General features: G+C 44.1%; 1 pseudogene; it reads right to left on the bottom strand.

Annotated features, from left to right (window-relative positions):
* The window catches only part of LOC125549039, a 46,131-nt pseudogene extending 28,337 nt beyond the window's left edge, over positions 1-17,794 (bottom strand).
* Positions 17,795-18,141: the final 347 nt, after the last annotated feature.

Genomic DNA, 18,141 nt, shown 5'->3' with positions numbered 1-18,141 from the left:
AATTAAAAGTGGCTTGAACACAGACACAAAACCAGGAACTTTCACAAAAATTACTCAGATCTACCCATTGGAGCCAGCAAATATTGCAAAGATATACCGATTGATACCAATTAATAGGGACCATAGAAGTTACAAAGATCGATCCGTAACTTCATATACTGGCCGGATGCAGCCAGATGGGCGTCCGGTAGCCATTAAGGAGCTAGAGGTTGAGGACGCCACATGATGGGCGTCCGGTCGACTCATTGGATGGGTCCTCCACGTACTGGCCGACATCTCTATCTCTCTCTCTCTAAAAAGTAAAAACCTGCGTAGCCATGAGACTCTCCCGCGGAAGCATTTGGCGGCAAGTGCTACATTACCTCTGCTTGCTTGGCCATGCATTGACGAGCGGGGTTGGAGCCTTGGAGGCGGCGTGCATACGTGTAGTGCATGAATGCATGCAGCTATAGGTTGAGGAGGCTAGCTGCGTCCAGATCTATAATGATAGAAAAACATTATTGCATGTTTTATTTACAAAGTAACCTATTATCAATCGAAATGCGGCCAGAGTAACCTGCAAAACACCCAGGTTCCTATTGAAATATGCCCGAAGTAACCAGAAACTTAAGCAGAAGAACTACCCCCGAAGCAAATCAACATTACAAAAGATTTTATCAGCCGCAACAATAGCATGCAGCGGCGGACAAACAAGATGCTTTATCTGAAAGCTCGTGAATCATGACGAGATGATGATCACCAACTTGTCCATTTGAAAAACATGGCAGCAACAACCTGTAGAACACATACGGGATTACCCGCTAAGAGGACACTATAAAGAAACAAGGTTACAACCAACTCAGCAGGAGATAACAGCATCAGTCCATAAAGGTAGAATGTGATAAGGCAGGAATAAATGTTGATTTCTTGTACACAACACTACATAAGTTGCATGCTCATCCATTTGCATATTTCTACTTCTTTATACTATATGTGAAATAATATAAAATGGGACTTCCATATATGGTATATTCAAGTCTCATCAGACATCACAATTATTATGCCCTAATTTTCAGCATTAACTGGGTGTTAGAACCTTAACTTTGAGCATTAGTATGAATTCAAACACACATGTTAGCAACATCAGAAGCTTTCAATTTAACTTGAATTTGAATAAAAATCTGCTCACACAAAAGTATCATGATACATCAATCATTAAAGTGAAAAGTAAACGGTCATGACATGTAAATAATTGCACACAAGACATCATACTCTAAATACTCACCATATATGTATGCTGCTAAAACATCTATGGACATATTACATTAAGCACTTTCAATGCAATTTTTAGAAATACCCATTTTTACATACACTGTTGGAGGTGCAGAAATTCTACAAGGAATACCAATAGCCCAGTATATAAAAACACTAAACAAACATACAATCGCCAAACCTGAGTTCTAGAGACCAAAGACATCTAAAAATACAAATACTAAAATATGTAAAAAAAAAGTGGTGCACTGGTACAAAGGAACCCTACATTTTCTATGCTGGTGACTAGATTAATAAGCATAGACATGAGGTTGTATAGTAGAGGTACAAAGGAACCCTACATTTCCATGACGCAGGTGTGATTGCCTGATATGCTTCATACCATGAAAACATAGGCAATCCTCATCTATGGGGAACTATATGTTCTAACAATAACTAGGTTGAAAGTGGCATTGTACCTTATTTATTTGACGCCACTGAATAATGCAGTCAGGATGGTATGAATGCTTGCAGGGAAGTGCAACCAAGGATTCACCTTTCTTAAATTCCCTGCAACAAATTACACATCTACCAACAATAATTACACGTTAGCATGCCACTTTAATAATATATATTATTGTAAGGCTATGAAACTTAAAAGTACTTGAACATACTGTTCTGTCTTGCCATCTTGCATATCTTTTGTGTTGTAAGTTACTGAAGCTATGGAAGAAAGTGTATCAGCAGAGATACCTCTACTTTCTGTACTAACCACTTAACCCAATGCAACTAATTCTAGAAATCATGACTAGAAGTCTAGAACCATTAGCATTACATCTTGCAACTTCAGATGTAAGCCCGCGCACCAAAGGGAATAAAGAAAAAATAACTTGCCTCATAAGAGTACTCATCTGGATAAACCTTGCCATGAATCATGTATTTCTTCATTAACATGCCGATTTGTAAATGTCAGGTACTCTGACAAATTTGGCTGGTTAGTAAGCAAAAACATGATACCACAATTTGGACAAAGATGAAGTTCTCCATGCATAAATTAGACGAATTGGAGGTGCATGCCACAATCCTTGAAGAAAACATGGCAAGAGGTAAATGTTACCACTTATAGCATATTATCTACATCATAAGTTGCTTTTGGCTTTGATTGCTATATCAGAGAATAATTTAGCTCTACCAAGGAATTGTGCCACTGCTTCAATTAAAATAAATGTGTACTCGTACTACACTATATGTCACACGCATTAACAAAATAAGCATTGTTGTCGGTCCAAGATCATTTAATCAAAACTTGAGTGCTCCCAACTTCCAACTTCAAATACAGAAAATAAATCCATCCAAGAAAAGGAAACATAATTCACTACCTGCGCAGCGTTTATGTGATAATCAACATGCTCCTCTGCCCGCCCTACAAAGCAGAAGTAAGGTGGCACAACAGCAACCCACGCAAAATGTGAAATGAGCTGAAAAACAAAACATACTCACAATCGTTGATCCCAGCGAGGGGCATAAGCCATGTGACAACCTGTACTCTGCAGGGTCTAGTGCTGGCTCCACGTCCTGCACCTCGTCATCCTAATCGAACTCCTCCTCTCCAAAGCCTCAGGGAGCTCATCCTCGCCTTCATCCTTGCAGGTAGCCCTCACCCTCAGCCTTGAGATCATCATCCCCATCACCATGGACGCCACCCGGGTGCTCCTGGAGGTGGACGCGGTGGTGGTGCTCCAGCTCCTCCTCATGCTCATGCTCGTAGCTCCCGTCCTCTGAGCTCCCATAATCGCTGCACTCGCCGACTCCATTCATCCGCAACATCATGTACATCCTCTCCTGCATCTATCCAAAAGGGATGTTATATGTTGGTCGCACCCTCAAAAAAATAGAACATCGGGATATCAGTCGCGCACCTCGGAACCCTAGGGACGCGCACGGGACAGCCAGGGCCGTGAGATCTAGCCAACTTGCCTGCTCCTGGATTTCGGCATTGACCTGGCTGAGGGCCGTAAACGAGTGCCGCGCCGCACATCGTCGTCGGCCTCGGACGTCGCAGCCAGTGGTGGAGCTTTGTGGAGGGCAACCTGGGCCATCGCCCCCCGCCCCCCCAGCCCATGAGAAAGTTAGCAAATATCCCCTAGTATTCAGCCCATATGTCCAGTTAAAATCAGCCTAAAAGCATATTTCTTGCCCCTCCAGCCCATTTGGCCATGCACAAATTCAGCCCAAGCTCCGCCACTGGTCGAAGCGGCTTCCTCCGGAAGCGTCGGCCGTCAGGTGCTGATTCGGGCTAGGGTTGTGGTCGACGCAGGGCCTCTCGCCGCCGCTGCTCCCTTTTGAATCCTCCTTGGGCGCGATAGTGCGGTGCGGGACGAAAGGGATCTGGTATATATATACTCCCTCCGTTTCTAAATATAGGTGTGTCAGATTAGAGTTCTAGAAACCTAGTAATTCATTTCTTATCATCATCTGGTTTGATCAATAAGGCTAAATAGACGCATAGAATTTTCACAAGTGCAACAAAATTTTGATAAGGTAACATGTTAAAAAGGTCTAACAAAGCCAAATGTCTTGAGTGCCAGTAAGACAAAATGATTTACCTGAACGTTGGGCCAAGAGAAGTGTCTAGATCAATTTGTCCATTCCAAGAAACACTATAGCGATCAATTTGTCCATTCCAAGGAACACTATAGCGACATGCTTGGCTGCAACCATAAAGAAACCATGAAATATCATATTTAACTAGTCCAACAGGCATGTTCAGGGAGTTGAGGACATTTTTCTCTGCAAAAGAACAATTTGACCCAGGTATATTTCATTTTTCAAAAACTCAGCGTTTACCCTTAAACAAGGATGCTGCTACATAACACAACAAGGGGGTATACATGGGGAGTATACTACAGGTCACCAGCACAACCTGGGTACATATGGTACACCCCTTTTATTTTTTGCGCGTGGAACCACCATTTTACTTCCTAAGACCAGTAGTGCCCAAAGCCTGGCCCACCGCAAGCCATCCCGATGAGTTTGTTTGTCCCTCGAGTCCCATCGCCTGGGCAACATCCCCTCCGACAAGCTGCCACGCTGGTCTCCTGCAGGCCGTGTGTGCCGTCTCATCTCCGCGGCCTACCCATTCGATCTTATGCCTACAGCTTCGAGATCCTCCCCGCGACCACAACTGTCCTGGATTAATGTTCCATTACACCGTGCCATGTTAAGCAAATCTTTGGAATGGATGCTCATTAATTGGGAGCACTTACTGTTGGCCAGCTATTGAAGGAGTGGGATAGAGATAGACGACCGAGGAGCGTTACCGTCTTCGTGCTCCACAAAAGAAAGGTGGGCGGGGAGGAATGGACAGAAGTCGGAGCAAGCATATGTGGCATCATCAAACTGGAACTACTTGGAGAAGTTCCTTTGTAGTTGAGGCTGGATCCAATTCATAGCATACCTTGGAGGAGTTCTGGATATGAAATGGCACCTGGTGCGAAAAACACATCATTTACTCCGTCGGAATCCTCCTGCTCTTTGATGGGTCAGAAAGTGGCTTCAACACAGACACAATACCAGGAATTTTCACAACAATTAAAAGTGGCTTGAACATAGATGCAAAATCAGGAACTTTAACAAATTTGAGGGGTGCGACGGGTGCATGTGGGAATGTCGGATTGCGAAACGGACAACGGGGAAATGACTGGACGCATGAGACGAACACGAATACAAAAGAGATGCACATGATGCCATGAGATGAGATGCATGACATGAACAAAATGCAAAAGGAAGGGCAAAAACCCAACCACGGAGGGAATATCATATCACATAGCCAGAAATGGCAAGAGTTGGAGTTACAAATATGGAAAGTTACATCCGAGGCGTTACATTGAGATCATCATCCCCATAGCCATGGATGCCACCCGGGTGCTCCTGGAGGTGGGCGTGGTGGTGGTGCTCTAGCTCCTCCTCATGCTCATGCTCGTAGCTCCCGTCCTCTGAGCTCCCATAATCGCTGCACTCGCCGGCTCCATTCATCCGCAACATCATGTACGCCCTCTCCTGCATCTACCCAAAAGGGATGTTCTTTGTTGGTCGCACCCTAAAAAAATTTGAACATCGGGATATCAGTCGTGCACCTCGGAACCTTAGGGATGGGGACGGGACAGCCAGGGCCGCGAGATCTAGCCAACTTGTCTGCTCCTGGATTTCGGTGTGGACCTGGCTGAGGGCCGTAAACGAGTTTCGAGCCGCGCGTCGCCGTCGGCCTCGGCCCTCACAGCGGCTTCCCCCGGAAGCGTAGGCCGGCGGGTGCTGATTCGGGTTGGGGTTGCGGTCGGCGCCGGGCCTCTCGCCGCCCCTGCTCCCTTTTGAATCCTCCTTGGGCGTGATAGTGCAGTGCGGGGTGAAAGGGATCTGGTATATATATACTTCCTCCGTTTCTAAATATAGATGTGTCAGATCGGAGTTCTAGAAACCTAGTAATTCATTTCTTATCATCATCTGGTTTGATCAATAAGGCTAAATAGACGCATAGAATTTTCACAGGTGCAACAAAATTTTGATAAGTTAACATGTTATAAAAAGTTCTAACAAAGCCAAATGTCTTGAGTGCCAGTAAAACAAAATGATTTACCTGAAAGCTGAGCCAAGAGAAGTGTCTAGATCAATTTGTCCATTCCAAGAAACACCATAGCGACATGCTTTGCTGCAACCATAAAGAAACCATGAAATATCATATTTAACTAGTCCAACAGGCATGTCCATGGAGTAGAGTACATTTTTCTCTGCAAAAGAACAATTTAACAAAGGTATATTTCATTGTTCAAAAACCCAGCGTTTACCCTTAAATAAAGGATGCTGCTACATAACACAACATGGACGTATACATGGGGAGTATACTACAGGTCACCAGCACAACCTGGGTACATATGGTACACCCTTTTTATTTTTTGCGTGTGGAACCACCACTGTACTTCCACCACTGTGCCCAAAGCCCGGCCCACCGCAAGCCATCCCGATGAGTTTGTTTGTCCCTCGAGCCCCGTCGCCTGGGAAACATCCCCTCCGACAAGCTGCCACGCTGGTCTCCTACAGGCCGTGTGTGACGCCTCATCTCCGCGGCCTACCCATTCGATCTTATGCCTACAGCTTCCAAATCCTCCATGCGGCTACCACTGTCCTGGATTAATATTCCATTGCACCGTGCCGTGTTAAGAAAATCTTTGGAATGGATGCTCATTAATTAGGAGCACTTACTGTTGGCCAACTATGGAAGGAGAGGGATAGAGATAGACGATCAAGGAGCGTTACAGTCTTCGTGCTCCACAAAAGAAAGGTGGGCGGGGAGGAAAGGACAAAAGTCAGAAGCATATGTGGCATCATCAGACTGGAACTACTTGGAGAAGTTCCGTTGTAGTTGAGGATGGATCCAATTCATAGCATACCTTGGGGGAGTTCTGGATATGAAATGGCACCTGGTGCGAAAGCCGCATCATTTACTCCATCGGAATCCTCCTGCTCTTTGCTGGGTCAGAAAGTGGCTTCAACACAGACACAAAACCAGGAATTTTCACAACAATTAAAAGTGGCTTGAACACAGACACAAAGCCAGGAACTTTCACAAAAATTACTCAGATCTACCCATTGGAGCCAGCAAAAATTGCAAAGATATACCGATTGATACCAATTAATAGGGACCATAGAAGTTACAAAGATCGATCGGTAACTTCATATACTGGTCGGATGCAGCCAGATGGGCGTCCGGTAGCCATTAAGGAGCTAGAGGTTGAGGACGCCACATGATGGGCGTACGGTCGACTCATTGGATGGGTCCTCCACGTACAGGCCGGCATCTCTCTCTCTCTCTCTCTCTCTCTCTCTAAAAAGTAAAAAACCTGCGTGGCCATGAGACTCTCCCGCGGAAGCGTTTGGCGGCGAGTGCTACATTACCTCTGCTTGCTTGGCCATGCATTAACGAGCGAGGTTGGAGCCTTGGAGGCGGCGTGCGTACGTGCAGTGCATGAATGCACGCAGCTACAGGTTGAGGAGGCCAGCTGCGTCCAGATCTATAACGATAGAAAAACTTTATTGCATGTTTTATTTACAAAGTAACCTATTATCAATCAAAATGCGGCCAGAGTAACCTGCAAAACACCCAGGTGCCTACTGAAATATGCCCGAAGTAACCAGAAACCTAAGCAGAAGAACTACCCCCGAAGCAAATCAACATCACAAAAGATTTTATCAGGCGCAACAATGGCATGCAGCGGCGGACAAACAAGATGCTTTACCTGAAAGCTCGTGAATCATGACGAGATGATGATCACCAACTTGTCCATTTGAAAAACATGGCAGCAACAACCTGTAGAACACACACGGGATTACCCGCTAAGAGGACACCATAAAGAAACAAGGTTACAACCAACTCAGCAGGAGATAACAGCATCGGTATATAAAGGTAGAATGTGATAAGGCAGGAATAAACGTTGATTTCTTGTACACAACACTACATAAGTTGCATGCTCATCCATTTGCATATTTCTACTTCTCTATACTATATGTCAAATAATATAAAATGGGACTTCCATATATGGTATATTCAAGTCTCATCAGACATCACAATTATTATGCCCTAATTTTTAGCATTAACTGGGTGTTAGAACCTTAACTTTGAGCATTAGTATGAATTCAAACACACATGTTAGCAACATCAGAAGCTTTCAATTTAACTTGAATTTGAATAAAAATCTGCTCACACAAAAGTATCATGATACATCAATCATTAAAGTGAAAAGTAAACGGTCATGACATGTAAATAATTGCACACAAGACATCATACTCTAAATACTCACCATATATGTATGCTGCTAAAACATCTATGGACATATTACATTAAGCACTTTCAATGCAATTTTTAAAAATACCCATTTTTAGATACACTGTTGGAGGTGTAGAAATTCTACAAGGAATACCAATAGCCCAGTATATAAAAACACTAAACAAACATACAAACGCCAAACCTGAGTTCTAGAGACCAAAGACATCTAAAAATACAAATACTAAAACATGTAAAAAAAAAGTGGTGCACTGGTACAAAGGAACCCTACATTTTCTATGCTGGTGACTAGATTAATAAGCATAGACGTGAGGTTGTATAGTAGAGGTACAAAGGAACCCTACATTTCCATGGCGCAGGTGTGATTGCCTGATATGCTTCATACCATGAAAACATAGGCAATCCTCATCTATGGGGAACTATATGTTCTAACAATAACTAGGTTGAAAGTGGCATTGTACCTTATTTATTTGACGGCACTGAATAATGCAGTCAGGATGGTATGAATGCTTGCAGGGAAGTGCAACCACGGATTCACCTTTCTCAAATTCCCTGCGACAAATTACACATCTACCAACAATAATTACACGTTAGCATGCCACTTTAATAATATATATTATTGTAAGGCTATGAAACTTAAAAGTACTTGAACGTAATGTTCTGTCTTGCCATCTTGCATATCTTTTGTGTTGTAAGTTACTGAAGCTAAGGAAGAAAGTGTATCAGCAGAGATACCTCTACTTTCTGTACTAACCACTTAACCCAATGCAACTAATTCTAGAAATCGTGACTAGAAGTCTAGAACCATTAGCATTACATCTTGGAACTTCAGATGTAAGCCCGCGCACCAAAGGGAATAAAGCAAAAATAACTTGCCTCATAAGAGTACTCATCTGGATAAACCTTGCCATGAATCCTGTATTTCTTCATTAACATGCCGATTTGTAAATTCCAGGTACTCTGTTAAATTTGGCTGGTTAGTAAGAAAAACATGATACCACAATTTGAACAAAGATAAAGTTCTCCATGCATAAATTAGACGAATTGGAGGTGCATGCCACAATCCCCGGAGAAAACATGGCAGGAGGTAAATGTTACCACTTATAGCATATTATCTACTCCCTCCATTTCGAATTACTTGTCACATGTATGGATGTATCTAGATGTATTTTAATTGTAGATACATCCATTTCTAAGACGAGTAATTTGGAACGGAGGGAGTACATCATAAGTTGCTTTTGGCTTTGATTGCTATATCAGAGAATAATTTAGCTCTACCAAGGAATTGTGCCACTGCTTCAATTAAAATAAATATTTACTCGTACTACACTATATGTCACACGCATTAACAAAATAAGCATTGTTGTCGGTCCAAGGTCATTTAATCAAAACTTGAGTGCTCCCAACTTCCAACTTCAAATACAGAAAATAAATCCATCCAAGAAAAGGAAACATAAATCACTACCTGCGCAGCGTTTATGTGATAATCAACATGCTCCTCTGCCCGCCCTACAAAGCAGAAGTAAGGCGGCACAACAGCAACCCACGCGAAATGTGAAATGAGCTGAAAAACAAAACATACTCACAATCGTTGATCCCAGCGAGGGGCATAAGCCATGTGACAACCTGTACTCTGCAGGGTCTAGTGCTAGCTCCACGTCCTGCACCTCGTAATCCTAATCGAACTCCTCCTCTCCAAAGCCTCGGAGAGCTCGTCCTCGCCTTCATCCTTGCAGGTAGCCCTCACCCTCAGCCTTGAGATCATCATCCCCATCACCATGGACGCCACCTGGGTGCTCCTGGAGGTGGACGCGGTGGTGGTGCTCTAGCTCCTCCTCATGCTCATGCTCGTAGCTCCCATCCTCTGAGCTCCCATAATCGCTGCACTCGCCGACTCCATTCATCCGCAACATCATGTACGTCCTCTCCTGCATCTATCCAAAAGGGATGTTATATGTTGGTCGCACCCTCAAAAAAATTAGAACATCGGGATATCAGTCGCGCACCTCGGAACCCTAGGGACGGGGACGGGACAGCCAGGGCCACGAGATCTAGCCAACTTGCCCGCTCCTGGATTTCGGCGTTGACCTAGCTGAGGGCCGTAAACGAGTGTCGCGCCGCGCATCGTCGTCGGCCTCGGATGTCGCAGGCTCGCAGCGGCTTCCTCCGGAAGCATCGACCGGCATGTGCTTGGGCTAGGGTTGCGGTCGGTGCAAGGCCTCTCGCCGCCGCTGCTCCCTTTTGAATCCTCCTTGGGCGTGATAGTGCAGTGCGGGACGAAAGTGATCTGGTATATATATACTCCCTCCATTTCTAAATATAGGTGTGTCAGATCAGAGTTCTAGAAACCTAGTAATTCATTTCTTATCATCATCTGGTTTGATAAATAAGGCTAAATAGACGCATAGAATTTTCACATGTGCAACAAAATTTTGATAAGGTAACATGTTAAAAAGGTCTAACAAAGCCAAATGTCTTGAGTGCCAGTAAGACAAAATGATTTACCTGAAAGTTGGGCCAAGAGAAGTGTCTAGATCAATTTGTCCATTCCAAGAAACACTATAGCGATCAATTTGTCCATTCCAAGAAACACTATAGCGACATGCTTGGCTGCAACCATAAAGAAACCATGAAATATCATATTTAACTAGTCCAATAGGCATGTTCAGGGAGTTGAGTACATTTTTCTCTGCAAAAGAACAATTTGACCCAGGTATATTTCATTGTTCAAAAACCCAGCGTTTACCCTTAAACAAGGATGCTGCTACATAACACAACATGGGGGTATACATGGGGAGTATACTACAGGTCACCAGCACAACCTGGGTACATATGGTACACCCCTTTTATTTTTTGCGTATGGAACCACCATTGTACTTCCTAAGACCAGTAGTGCACAAAGCCCGGCCCACCACAAGCCATCCCGATGAGTTTGTTTGTCCCTCGAGCCCCATCGCCTGGGCAACATCCCCTCAAACAAGCTGCCATGCTGGTCTCCTGCAGGACATGTGTGCCGTCTCATCTCCGCGGCCTACCCATTCGATCTTATGCCTACAGCTTCGAGATCCTCCCCGCGGCCACAACTGTCCTGGATTAATGTTCCATTACACCGTTTCGTGTGAAGAAAATCTTTGGAATGGATGCTCATTAATTGGGAGCACTTACTGTTGGCCAGCTATGGAAGGAGAGGGATAGAGATAGACGACCGATGAGTGTTACCTTCTTCGTGCTCCACAAAAGAAAGGTGGGCGGGGAGGAAAGGACAGAAGTCAGAGCAAGCATATGTGGCATCATCAAACTGGAACTACTTGGAGAAGTTCCTTTGTAGTTGAGGCTGGATCCAATTCATAGCATACCTTGGGGGAGTTCTGGATATGAAATGGCACCTGGTGCGAAAAACACATCATTTACTCCGTCAGAATCCTCCTGCTCTTTGTTGGGTCAGAAAGTGGCTTCAACACAGACACAATACCAGGAATTTTCACAACAATTAAAAGTGGCTTGAACACATACACAAAACCAGGAACTTTCACAAAAATTACTCAGATCTATCCATTGGAGCCAGCAAAAATTGCAAAGATATACCGATTGATACCAATTAATAGGGACAATAGTAGAAGTTACAAAGATCGATCGGTATCTTCATGTACTGGCTGGATGCAGCCAGATGGGCGTCTGGTAGCCATTAAGGAGCTAGAGGTTGAGGATGCCGCATGATGGGCATCCGATCGACTCGTTGGATGGGTCCTCCATGTACTGGCCGGCATCTCTCACTCTCTCGATCTCTAAAAAGTATAAACCTGCGGGACCATGAGACTCTCCCGCGGAAGCGTTTGGTGGCGAGTGCTATGTTACCTCTGCTTGCTTGGCCATGCTTTGCCGAGCGAGGTTGGAGCCTTGGAGACGGCGTGCGTGTAGTGCATGAATGCATGCAGCTAGAGGTTGAGGAGGCCAGCTGCGTCCACATCTGTAACGATAGAAAAACTTTATTGCATGTTTTATTTACAAAGTAGCCTGTTATCAATCGAAATGCTGCCAGAGTAACCTGCAAAACACCTAGGTCCCTACTGAAATATGCCCGTAGTAACCAGAAACCTAAGCAGAAGAACTGCCCCCGAAGCAAATCAACATCACACAAGATTTTATCAGGCGCAACAATGGCCTGCTGCGGCAGTCAGACAAGATGCTTTACCTGAAAGCTCGTGAATCATGAAGAGTTGATGATGACCAATTTGTACATTTGAAAAACATGGCAGCAACAGCCTGTATAACTCACAGGGGATTACCCACTAAGAGGACACCATACAGAAACAAGGTTACAACCAGCTCAGCAGGAGATAAACAACATCAGTATATACAGGTAGAAATAAGGTAGGAGTAAACGTTGATTTCTTGTACACAACACTACATAAGTTAAATGCTCGTCGATTTGCATATTTCTACTTCTCTATACTATATGTGCAATAATATAAAATGGGACTTCCATATATGGTATATTCAAGTCTCATGAGACATCACAATCATTACACCCTAATTTTCAGCATTAACTGGGTGTTAGAACCTAAACTTTGAGCATTAGTATGAATTCACACACACATGTTAGCAAGATCAGAAGCTTTCAATTTAACTTGAATTTGAATAAAAAATTTCTAACACAAAAGTAAATGGTCATATGATCATTTAGAGTGAAAAGTAAATGGTCATGACATATAGATAATTGCACACAAGACATCGTGTAAATACTCACCATATATGTATGCTGCTGAAACATCTATGGACAAATTACATTAAGCACTTTCAATTAATTTTTAGAAATGCCCATTTTTACATACACTGTTGGAGGTGCAAAAATTCTACAAGGAATACCAATAGCCTAGTATATAAAACCCTAAACAAAAATACTATCACCAAACCTGAGTTCTAGAGACCCAAGACATCTAAAAATACAAATACTAAAATATGTAAAAAAAAAAGTGGTGCGCAGGTACAAAGGAACCCTACATTTTCTATTCAGGTGACTTGATTAATAAGCATAGACGTGTGGTTGTATAGTAGAGGTACAAAGGAACCCTACATTTTCCATCGCGCAGGTGTGATTGCCTGATATGCTTCATACCATGAAAACATAGGCAATCCTCATCTATGGGGAACTATATGTTCTAACAATAACTAGGTTGAAAGTGGCATTGTACCTTATTTATTTGACGCCACTGAATAATGCAGTCAGGATGGTATGAATGCTTGTAGGGAAGTGCAACCAAGGATTCACCTTTCTCAAATTCCCTGCGACAAATTACACGTCTACCAACAATAATTACACGTTAGCATGCCACTTTAATCATATATATTACTGTAAGGATATTGAAACTTAAAAGTATTTGAACGTACTGTTCTGTGTTGCCATCTTCCATATCTTTTGTGTTGTAGGTTACTGAAGCTAAGGAAGCAAGTGTATCAGCAGAGAGACCTCTACTTTCTGTACCAACCACTTCACCCAATGCAACTAATTCCTGAAATCATGACTAGAAATCTAGAACCATTAGCATTGCATCTTGGAACTTCAGATGCAAGCCCGGGCACCAAAGGGAATAAAGCAAAAATAACTTGCCTCATAAGAGTATTCATCTGGATAAACCTTGCCATGAATCATGTGTTTCTTCAGTAACATGCCGATTTGTAAATGTCAGGTACTCTGTCAAATTTGGCTGGTTTCAATAAGTAAGCAAAAACACGATACCACAATTCGAACAAAGATAAAGTTCTCCGCGCATAAATTAGACGAATTGGAGATGCATGCCACAATCCCCGGAGAAAACATGGCAGGAGTTAAATGTTACCGCTTATAGCATACTATCTACATCATAAGTTGTTTTTGGCTTTGATTGCTATATCAGAGAATAATTTAGCTCTGCCAAGAAATTATGCAACAGCTTCAATTAAAATAAACAAGTACTCCTACTACACTGTATGTCACACACATTAACAAAATAAGCATTGCTGTCGGTCCAAGGTCATTTAATCAAAACTCGAGTGCTCCCAACTTCCAACTTCAAATACAAAAATTAAATCCATCCAAGAAAAGGAAACATAAACCACTACCTGCACAGCGTTTATGTGATCCTCAACATGCTCCTCTGCCCGCCCTACAAAGCAAAAGCAAAACTGCACATCAGTAGCCCACGCGAAATGTGAAATGAGATGAAAAACAAAACATACTCACAATCGCTGATCCCAGCGAGGGCCATAAGCCATGTGACAACCTGTACTCTGCCGGGTCTAGCGCTGGCTCCACGTCCTGCACCTCCTCATCCTAATCGAACCCCTCCTCTTCAGAGCCTCGGAGAGCTCGTCCTCGCCTTCATTCTTCCAGGTAGCCCTCACCCTCAGCCTTGAGATCATCGTCCCCATCACCATGGACGCCACCCGGGTGCTCCTGGTGGTGGACGCGGTGGTGGTGCTCCAGCTCCTCGTTCTCGTGCTCGTAGCTCCCGGCCTCTGAGCTCCCATAATTGCTGCTCTCGGCGCCTCCGTTCATCCGCAGCATCATGTACGCCCTCTCCTGCATCGATCCAAAAGGTATGTTATATGTTAGTCGCACCCTCAAAAAAAAATTAAAACATCGAGATATTAGTCATGCACCTCGGAACCCTAGGGACGAGGAGGGACGGCCGGGGCCGCGAGATCTAGCCAACTTGCCTGCTCCTGGAGGTCGGCGCGGCCTGGCTGAGGGCCGTGAACGGGCGCCGTGCCATGCCTCGTCGTCGGCCTCGGCGGCCGCAGCAGCACCCTCCGGAAGCTTCGGCCGGCGGGTGCTGATTCGGGCTAGGGTTGCGGTCAGCACCGGGCCTCTCGCCGCCGCTGCTCCCTTTTGAATCCTCCTTGGGCGCGATAGTGCGGTGCGGGACGAAAGGGATCTGGTATATATATACTCCCTCCGTTTCTAAATATAGGTGTCAGATCAGAGTTCTAGAAACCTAGTAAATCATTTCTTATCATCATCTGGTTTGGTCAATAAGGCTAAATAGACGCATAGAATTTTCACAGGTGCAACAAAATTTTGATAAGGTAACATGTTAAAAAGGTCTAACAAAGCCAAATGTCTTGAGTGGCAGTAAGACAAAATGGTTTACCTAAAAGCTGAGCCAAGAGAAGTGTCCAGATCAATTTGTCCATTCCTGTCCGTTCCAAGAAACAACACAGCGACATGCTTGGCTGCAACCATAAAGAAACCATGAAATATCATATTTAACTAGTCCAACAGGCATGTTCAGGGAGTTGAGTACATTTTTCTCCGCAAAAGAACACTTTAACCCAGGTATATTTCATTGTTCAAAAACCCAGCTATGTTTACCCTTAAACAAGGATTCTGCTACATAACACAACATGGGGGTATACATGGGGAGTATACTACAGGTCACCAGCACAACCTGGGAACATATGGTACAGCACTAGACAAACCGTACCACCCAACTAACTCCAGGTTGAAACAAGTGAAAGAAGGAAAAACAGTTAAGCGGGAGCACAGAACAAGCGCATGTGGCATCATCAGACTACTTGAAGAAGTTCCTTTGGAGTTGACCCTGGATCCAATTCATAGCATCCCTTGGGGGAATTGTGAGCTTCTTCACCAGTAAGGATATGAAACGGCACCTGGTGCGAAAACCGCGTCATTTCCTCCTCTGGAATCCTCCTGCTCTTTGCTGGGTCAGAAAGTGGCTTGAACACAGACACAAAGCCAGGCACTTTCTCAATGGGCATGACAGAAAGGCCTTCACTTGGGCTGTAGCTGTCAAGAACCTGCACCAAGTCATACTTGTACATTGTCTCATCAGGTACAAGTTCATCCCAGTCGGCAGACCAGTTCTGGTACAGGGCCCAGATATCACCTTTCCGTGGAAGAATTCTGATGATTCTTCTACCTGGACCTTTCTGACATGCGACAAGATGAGAGAATTTATTCAGCTCGTCAGCATCTTCGGATGCACCAGGCTTGAAATCGCCACAGGTCTTGGAGAATCCACATGAGAGCCAGTTTGAAGCCCCAAACTCGTCGGGATTATCCGCCTTGAGGAATGCAAATGTAACCTTAAAAGGGCGTCTGGAGTGCACTGTCTGGATCAAAGCATAGTAGCGAGGCATGCCATCTTCTTCATCATATGTGGCCCACACTTGATCCTTCTGGAAAGAGTTCCCAGAATGATCACCAAAGGCATAGAAATCTGCATCAGGGACAAGCATTTCATCGGGAGATGGCTCTTGTTCCCTACGGCTTCTCCTGGTGTAAAAAATCCGTATTTCAGGTTTCTTCCACTCCCATGACCCCATTTCTTCTGAACCGGCATGCTTCCTCTTCTCTGCCCTCTTTCTTTCACTGTTCAGTTTCTTCCCATTATCATCTTCTGGATGAACAGAACTACTTCGTTGTGTCCTCTTCATTTTCTTGGCATCAACTGATGTGCTGCATGTGGCCGCTTTGTTTGTTCTCTGACTAGTCTGCATCTTTCGTCCATTCTCCATATCAGCCTTCTTCCTGTTGAACTCCTCTAATTTGTCCCGAAGTTGGAGTTTCATCTTGTTAATTAGTAAGCTTCGCATATCCAACTTCTCCATCTCCTTGATGAAGCTGCTCCCTGCAGATACAGGACAATTAGATGTTTCCTTGCGCCTCTTCGCTCCCGATGCCCGGTCAGTGGAGCGAGCCTTCCTTTTGGCTTTGTTCTGTGAACTTGAGTCGCCATCAAGGCCAGAGCTTGTTGACTGCGGCGCCACTTTCTTGTATCGCTTCTTTGCGGCTTCCTTTTCCTTCCTTGCTGCAGCTTTTCTAGGGATTGATGATCCGGAAGAGCCTGAAACAGTACCATGTGTCTGTTGCACTGAATGTGAAAAAGTGTGTGCACCACCTGCAGATCCCTGAAAAGAGCACCGCTGCTGCATAGGATTATGATGATTCCGGCTACCACTAGCCACTCCTGTTCCTGCCATTCCCTCACCAGGACATGCTGTGCGACCCCTACTACTATTAGTATCCATTGACTTTGGTTGGTAGGTGTGACTTGAAGTAGGCGGAGGAGGAACTTCTTCAGCCTTAAAAGGTTTATGGCACTCTGGGCATATCATATATTGGTTCACGTATTGCCTTGGGTACTCAAAGTTCATGCGACAAGAAATGCAGACTGTCCAAAATGTGCTTAGCTTTGGGATATTTGGAGTAGGCACATTGGGAGGTGAGGCTGGACCAGTATTTTGCCTGCAGAAGCCATTCATACTTGGCATGGATGAACTGGAAGTGTTATCAACACTTACTTGGGAGTTATTCTGAAGGACTCGTAAAGAGCTCATATGCCTCCTCTGATCATGAAGTATTCTCTTGTTTTTGTCAGACAATACATTCCAAGCATCTGAGATGAGATTGAAAGCACTATCAGCACCAACGAAACTGTTCTTGTCTGGATGAGTTTGTAAGGCCAGCTTCTTGTACTGCTTCCTGATAGTCTCCTCATCAGCCCAGGTTGATACTTCTAGGATGCCATACCAGTCATTCTCCCCTTCAAACTTTTTCAGTGACCTTAGGTGGACATCCAAGGCTACAATCATCTGATCGATGCCCTCAAGATCGAAAAGACCCTTTGCTTTCAAGGCAAACTTCCTTGCGCCCGCAAAATCGTTCACCTTGTACTTCCTTTCAGCCATCTCCTTTGATCTGATCGCTTCATCTTTGTTGCACTCCATATCTGTAGAAAATACTGTGTCAGCCTTGTTTCATAAATCAATCATAACGTTCAAATAAGTATTGTGATAAGCTACCATCGTATCAAATTTTAAAATACTTCATTGAGGGAGTGCACAAAATGTGGAGTACACTGCCTGTGCACTCGTCTCTATGGTGTCAAATCCATATCCATATAACACATTTTATTGAAACAAAAGCAAAGAGAGATAACACATGATTGGGTACAGCAGCATTCAAACAGAAGAAAACAAGGGCACTACTATAACACATCAAAATCCATGCATGAAGTGCTATGTTTAGTTTACAACCACGTCCTAATCAAAAGAATTGGACATGCTACTAGAAA

This window comes from Triticum urartu, chromosome 3, assembly GCF_003073215.2.
Source record: "Triticum urartu cultivar G1812 chromosome 3, Tu2.1, whole genome shotgun sequence".
Lineage (NCBI taxonomy): Eukaryota > Viridiplantae > Streptophyta > Magnoliopsida > Poales > Poaceae > Triticum > Triticum urartu.
This window is presented reverse-complemented; position numbering and strand designations above follow the sequence as displayed.